General features: G+C 39.7%; 1 non-coding gene across 1 annotated transcript; it reads right to left on the minus strand.

The window, feature by feature from the left end:
* Nucleotides 1-7,570: 7,570 nt before the first annotated feature.
* On the minus strand, nucleotides 7,571-7,645 carry Trnat-ugu. The gene has a single exon. It is a non-coding gene; the product is annotated as a tRNA-Thr (tRNA).
* Between the last annotated feature and the right edge of the window lie 257 nt (nucleotides 7,646-7,902).

Consider the following 7,902-nt stretch of genomic DNA (forward strand, 5'->3'; position numbering starts at 1 on the left):
GTATCGTGCGCTATCGACTGACGCCGCGCCAGTCCATGCTTAGAAGTTGGAAGTCAAGTCATTGCCACACGGACCGTGCTTTTGAACGTCGACGTTTGAGCGTGCCATGTTCAACTTACTGCTGAACAATCAGAAACGAAGCGACATGTGCATACGGTACGTGTGCCTCAACGTGGTATAGGCGATCGCAAAGCGCTCCAGCGGCAGTAGTCGGCTGTATCTGGCTCGCAGATCACACTGTTTACGAAATGTACGGGCGTAAAATTCCTATGTTAGCTTTACTGCACATTTCCTCCATGTCCAGCTGCTAGTCAAATTGCTCTGTTGTATACACATAAATAAAAACTTCAATATCCGTGAAAATGTTATAAGGCAAAAAGGAAACTACAATATCATGTTCAGTCAATAAGGACATTGGCTTATAAAAGTTCCGTTGCTAATACTACGACACACAGATGAGCGTGTTACGCCACAGTTTTTTTCACGTATGTATTTTGATTTTATATAGGACTCCGACCCGAGGATCCTTACATTTCTTATATCCAGCAGAACATGACAGTAATAGGTAAAACATTTGCCATAGAGCAATAAAAACCTCTCAACATGACAAAATACTATTGAGTGCAGAACTTGGATTCAAGTCATGCGTTACAGGGACTAGGTCATTAGTAACTGTAAACAATGGAAGATTTACAAATAACCTTATACATAACTACTGGAAAAAAGACATGAAAATTAATTTACAATGCACAATAGTACAATTACATAATTACAGCCGGCCGGGGTGGCCGAGCGGTTCTAGGCGCTACAGTCTGGAACCCCACGACCGCTACGGTCGCAGCTTCGAATCCTGCCTCGGGCATGGATGTGTGTGATGTCCTTAGGTTAGTTAGGTTTAAGTTGTTCTAGGGGACTGATGACCTTACAAGTTAAGTCCCATAGTGCTCAGAGTCATTTGAACCATTTGAACATAATTTACAGTTCACAATATAAAAAAAAATATTTATAGAGCCGTGTGACCGGCACATACATAAATATGTGAGAACAATGGTTAGGTCACTGAATGCCCAATGTCAGCCTCAGTTTGGGTTACCGACTTGGTAGCAGCACCAGTTTAGGACATTTATGTTTGTGCTGGCCATTGGGATCATACGTGGATAATTGACGAATTAGTGTGTTGGTGTATGAAGGAAGTTTGGAATAAAAGCTTTCAGATATGGATCTGATCCCCCCTGGAACAGTTTTTATTTCTAAGTCATTGTAAATCGTGCGCGATGCCTTGTTTTGAACAACATGAAGTTTGTGGAGATGGGTAGACGCTTCATGTCCCCATATGGGACAGGCGTATAACATGACTGCTCGTATTATAGATTTATAAAGTAGGAGACTGTTTTTCCAGTTTATAGAAGACATTCTTTTCATTAAGGATTACGAGGCAGATAATACACTGTGTGTTTTGTTCGAGAGGTTGATTATATGTTTTTTTAACGTAAGACGATTATCGAGGTGAACTCCAAGATATTTTGCGTAATCAGTCCAAGAAACACCTTCACTGAAAAGCCAGATCGGGGTATGTAAAGCCTGTCTTTTTCTTGTATGAAATGTAGGTTGACTTTTGCCCACATTTATTTTTACCCGCCATGCCGTAAACCATTTTTCAAGCAGTTGTAGAGCCAGCTGCAGTTAATCCCGTATGTCGTCACTGTAATATATCGCCATATCATCAGCGAAGGAAGCCAAGTTGACCGGTCGCAAGTCTGGTATGTTTGATGTATGTATATAAAAAGGAAACCTTGTGTCACGCTAGCACTTCTAGAGCGGACATCAGAGGCAGTGTCACACTAAAGTTCGGATTGTAAGATATGAATTAAGTAATCTGAGAATTTCCGTGGGAATAGTAATGTTATTAACTTATACAGTAAACTATTATGCCATACCTTATAGAAGTCCTGAACAATGTCGAAGTATGTAACTGCTGTGGATTGTGCATCATTATAACCAACTGTAATTGCTTCCACTAGCCTCGACAACTGTAGTCGAGATGAATGTTTCTGACGAAATGCAAACTGCGTATTTGGGAGAACTGTTTTGTAGTTGCATACTTTGCGGAGTCTAAGAAATATGACCCGCTCCGCTACTTTGGAAATGGATGATAAGAGACTAATTGGTCCGTCATTTTGGAATACCTATGGTCTTTGGTTGGTTTGGCTATTGCAATGTCCTTGGCATGTTTCCACTGACTGGGAAAATGCCTTAGTTTTAACACTGAATTAATGATGATGACCAACACTTTTCGGGCACTGGGAGACAAGTTTCCTAATAACATGTTGCTTATCCCATCAGTACCACGGGATTTACTTGGTTTTATGTGAAACAGAAATTCGTTAATTTCCAGCAGATTAGTGAAATCCATGTGCTCATTTTCATCATTGTAATTGGTGACAGTATTATTAATAGAAACTATGCTTTAATGATCGAAGGGTGCTGAATTTTAAGTAAAAGATGACGCAATTTCTTTTCCAAACCCTGCGCCTGTTCTCTTGGTGAAGCAGCCACAGTAGGTCCGTCATGAAGTGGTGAAACAACTGTCAGCTTACGAAGGATTTTCAGAGTAACGTTTGAGACAGAATTTGAACCTGGGTTGATCAGTTTAAGTCTACAGTGCCATGCGTCGCTTTCATGTTTCTTTATTTTTTCGCTGAGTTCCCTAGTTAGCCTGTTTAAATCAGTTTTTACTGCAGGATTACGCGTCTCTTGCCAGAGTTTACGTATGTAATTCTTAGTTTTCTTTAACCCAAGAAATACAAGACGAAATTCATGGGTATAATTTGTGCGACGGAAGAGGGCCAAGGTGCTGAGGTTAGCTGCTGCGGTCAAAACGTGGTAAATAACAGAACTTGCAGTTCGAGCTCTTCAACAGTCTGTATATGCGGAACAAAATCAATCATTGCTTCAACTCGTTGCATATATAGTTCCCAGTTAATATTCTTGTGTGGCTTAATTATCTCTCTGCCTGGCGACATACCTCCGACGGATACTAATTACGGATTATGATCAGAATTTGGCGTACAAACCGTTTCAACGGTTATACAGGTGGTCACATGTTTATAGAAAACTACGTCCAGAACGTCTGGTAAGAACGCAGTATTTATGGGACAATAAGTTGGTTCATTTGGTGAAAGAATCGCTAGATTGGAGATTTTATAATAGGTAAACAATATAATTCAATTAGGGTTGGTGGTCCGGGAATGCCACATGGGATGTTTAGAATTCAGATCACCCGTTGCTTTTGCAGGACACTATTGAGATCAGCCGGTAGAAGCTTCCTATGTGATGACTGGAACATGGAGACTAATGTTATGGCACCCTGAGACGTTCGTATTTTCACAGCTATTGCTTATCGGTTGTCTGCGGCAAAAGAATTTCCCAATGCGGTATGTTTTGCCGGACGAGTATGGAGTGTTCAAAATGTGTGTGAATTCCTAAGGGACCAAACTGCTTAGGTCATCGGTCCCTAGACTTACACACTACATAAACTAACTTAAACCAGCTTATGCTAAGAACAACACACACATCCATGCCCGAGGGAGGACTCGAACCTCCGGCGGGAGGGGCCGCGCAGTCTGTGACATGACGCCGAGTATGGAGTGCGACCACCTCGTCGGAACTATTTATCACTGCGGTAAGGTCGCATGTGAATTTCACCGAGTATGATTAGGTCAGGCAACATTTCACTAATGAAAAAGTTTTAGATCAGGAACTTTGTTTTTTATGCCGTTCGCATTTCAGGAACCGTCTTTAACATTTTCCACTGCTGCACCGTTTGCCTTTAAGGATTGTTGCTCAGTAGATGTAATACAATTTCTGATACTGAAGTATTTTGTGGTGAACTGATAACACAGGCCAACGATGGAAAAACTTTTTCCGAAAATACCTTATTCTTATGTTTTTTAGGGTGGGAAATCCAAATATGATACTTAAAAAACTGTATCACCCACCAATTCTTCACATTTTAGGTTGAATTTAATAAATTAAGCGATTTTTTAAAGAATTTAACAGCTTTCATACAGTTAAAATAATTTAAAAATGATGTGTAATGAATGTAGATGGCGTTGGTAGCATTGCTGAAAAACATTTGCTGGCAAAAAACCTCGATTCTATTTTGGTGTTAACAGATGGTGTTTTTTACTGTCAGCCTAACCTCACTTTCCCGTTCCCTGCACATGTGCTCAGTACAATGTCTAATTGTGGTTGTAAAAACTCTGCTGACAGTTTTTGTTATATTTTTGGTGAATTTGTGATTAAAAAAACCAAAGAAACATTACAGACTTTGTGAAAAAGGTTTATCTATCATACTTTAGATCTAAACTTGGTGATCAAGATAAATCTTGGGGGCCACATAAGGTATGTTATGTGTGTATTGAATATCTGAGAAAATGGTACAAAAATGAGAAAAAAGCCTTTAGGTTTGTTGTTCCTATGATATGGAGGGAGCCAAGAAATCATTCCAATGACTGCTACTTTTGCAGTGTTGATGTTACTGGTCATAATTCGAAAAACAGGGAGGTCATAAGCTATCCTAACCTTCTGTCCACCATCCGACCAATAGGGCATGGTGTAGATTTGCCAGTTCCTGAACCACTAGATGATTTAAATTCTATTCCAAGTATTTTCTGACGTACAATGTGATTTCGATGAACCAGATGATGATGAATTCCATTGTAACACAGAAAGTCTAGAACCCCAATTGTTTACTCAGACCGAGCTTAACGATTTGGTCAGGGATATGGGCTTAACGAAAGAAAAAGCTGAATTGCTTGGCTATAGATTAAAAGAAAAGAAGTTATTGGCAGTTGGAACCAGCATATACATGTATAGAAAGAGAGAGCAGCAATTTTCCAAGTTTTTTCAACAAGAAGGTGATTTAGTGTACTGCTCAGACATTGCCACTCTGATGAATGAGTTTGGTACTGAATACAAAAAGGAAGACTGGAGGCTGTTTATTGATTCATCCAAAACTAGTTTAAAGGCTGTTTTATTACACAATGGTAACATGTATGCATCTATACCTGTTGTACATTCTGTACATATGAAATAAAGCTATGAAAACCAAGAAATAGTGCTAAATAAAATAGGCTACTCTGCTCATGGTTGGATGATATGTGGCGACCTAAAAGTAACATGCATGGTCCTTGGTCAGCAAGGTGGCTTTACCAAATTTCCATGTTTCTTGTGTGAATGGGACAGTAGGGCTAGGGATCAACTCTGGTGCAGAAAGTACTGGCCTGTGAGGGACTCTTTAAAACCTAGTGAAGAGAATATTCCACGCAAAAACCTTGTAGATCCAAAAAACCTACTCCTACCACCTCTACATATGAAGGGCTTATTTCAATAATGGTACAAGTCAATTTTTGTTCATTCTGAGATACAGAGTCCCAAAGTTAAAAGAGCGTTGAAAATCTGAATACTTGAATATTTCTGGTATCTCAACTGCAGATTTTTGTTCATTTTGAGATACAGAGTCTTACAGTTAAAAGAGCACTGAGAAATCTGCAGTTGAGATACCAGAAATATTCAAGTATTCAGATTTTTAGCGCTCTTTTAACTTTAGGACTCTGTATCTCAGAATGAACAAAAACAAACATTCTAAAGTTTTAAACTTCTTTAACATTGTAGCTATAATAGAAACATATTCTGGGTCTTTTGCATGTCCTAAGAACTTTGTAACGACTAGCTTGAATGATACCCATGCTTCTTTCTCTTTTAAGGTCATTGTGGATTCAAAGTTAACATCAAACATCAAATTTCTAATATCAGGTCCTACAAAGACGCCTTCTTTTAGTTTAGCTTCTGAAAGGACCGGAAACTTTTGGCAGAGATACTTAAAACATGGTCCATCTTTAGGCAAAGCCTTTACAAACTGTTTCATTAGGCCTAACTTTAAATGAAGGGCTAATTTCAATAGTGGTACAAGTCCATTTTTGTTCATTTTGAGATACAGAGTCCTACAGTTAAAAGAGCACTGAGAAATCTGCAGTTGAGATACCAGAAATATTCAAGTATTCAGATTTTTAGCGCTGAGAAATCTGCAGTTGAGATACCAGAAATATTCAAGTATTCAGATTTTTAGCGCTCTTTTAACTTTAGGACTCTGTATCTCAGAATGAACAAAAATGGACTTGTACCACTATTGAAATTAGCCCTTCATATAAAGTTAGGCCTAATGAAACAGTTTGTAAAGGCTTTGCCTAAAGATGGACCATGTTTTAAGTATCTCTGCCAAAAGTTTCCGGTCCTTTCAGAAGCTAAACTAAAAGAAGGCGTCTTTGTAGGACCTGATATTAGAAATTTGATGTTTGATGTTAACTTTGAATCCACAATGACCTTAAAAGAGAAAGAAGCATGGGTATCATTCAAGCTAGTCGTTACAAAGTTCTTAGGACATGCAAAAGACCCAGAATATGTTTCTATTATAGCTACAATGTTAAAGAAGTTTAAAACTTTAGAATGTTTGATGAGTCTGAAAGTTCACTTTTTTAACAGTCACCTTGATTACTTCCCGTACTATAGGGGATATGTAAGTGAGGAGCAAGGAGAGCGTTTTCACCAGGATATTAAAGAGATGTAAAAACGCTACCAAGGCCGCTGGAACACCAACATGATGGGGTACTACTGTTGGGCACTTCACCGAGAAGCTACTCATCGTAGAAAAAGCTACTGAAGAAGCTTCAAAGAAAAAAGAGAAACTAAATACAAACCAATCCCAGATGGCAAGTGAAACATCTAGCTTACTGTAAATACAAACCATGCTTGTGATGTAGCAAAGCGTTTCATTAATTTCCCCGTTTACAGTATAGCATAGGATTTTTATACTAGATAATAAAAAGCATATCGCTCGAAAACTATGGGTGATACAAAAGCTCTAAGGCTAGATGTGGATTCAGCTCATAAAAATCTATGAAGACCAGCTATCAAAGTAAAAAAAAGTTTTTGAAAACGATTTTTCGTTGGTCTGTGTAATTGTTGCTAGACCCCTACAGAGCCAGTTTAAGATATCTTTTACTCTCGGATCCGCTAACATTTCATTAGATTAGGTATTCCATAGTAATAATCTCTGAGAGGAGCCACTAAAGCATGTAACAGCTCTAGAGGACGCAAGTTTGGCGTAGAAGGTGCTGGTTACTTGATCGCTGTGGGAGAGTGCCTTTCGTTATCTCGGCATATGATGCACTCTTCCTTGAGAATGAGGAATAACGTGGTTGTATAGCCGGAGTGTACGTGTCTTCTTTGGAACTGGCGGCCGTTGCAGCGTGCTGCGCGATTGTGTTTACGTGACGGTGCTGGAGCACGCGTAGTTGCTGGTAAACAAGGCAACCTTTGCATGACGCGGGATGGCTTCCGCCACACTTAATGCAAGATATATGGATATGGTGTCTGTTCTTTCGGACATGTCCGAAAGAACAGACACCATTGATGACCTGCAGCCGTCTAGAACGAAATTAGAATTACATTAATACTGTGAGCTGCGCACGGGCGTTGATATAAATCAACGGGGACAGTTGAAAATGTGTGCCCCGACCGGGACTCGAACCCGGGATCTCTTGCTTACATGGCAGACGCTCTATCCATCTGAGCCATCGAGGGCACAGTTTATAGTGCGAATGCAGGGACTATTTCGTGCACGCCTCCCTCGAGACACACATTCTCACCTTGTATGTCCACACACTACATTCATAGTGTCCCACCCCAACACACTCATTACTCGTGGAAGACATTCTTCCAAGTCCCGTAAGAGTTCGGGGAATATGTGTGCATCTGCACAAAAGAAGAAGAATGCACACCTATTCCCCGAACCCTTACGGGACTTGGAAGAATGTCTTCCACGAGTAATGAGTGTGTTGG

Source organism: Schistocerca piceifrons, chromosome X, assembly GCF_021461385.2.
Source record: "Schistocerca piceifrons isolate TAMUIC-IGC-003096 chromosome X, iqSchPice1.1, whole genome shotgun sequence".
Lineage (NCBI taxonomy): Eukaryota > Metazoa > Arthropoda > Insecta > Orthoptera > Acrididae > Schistocerca > Schistocerca piceifrons.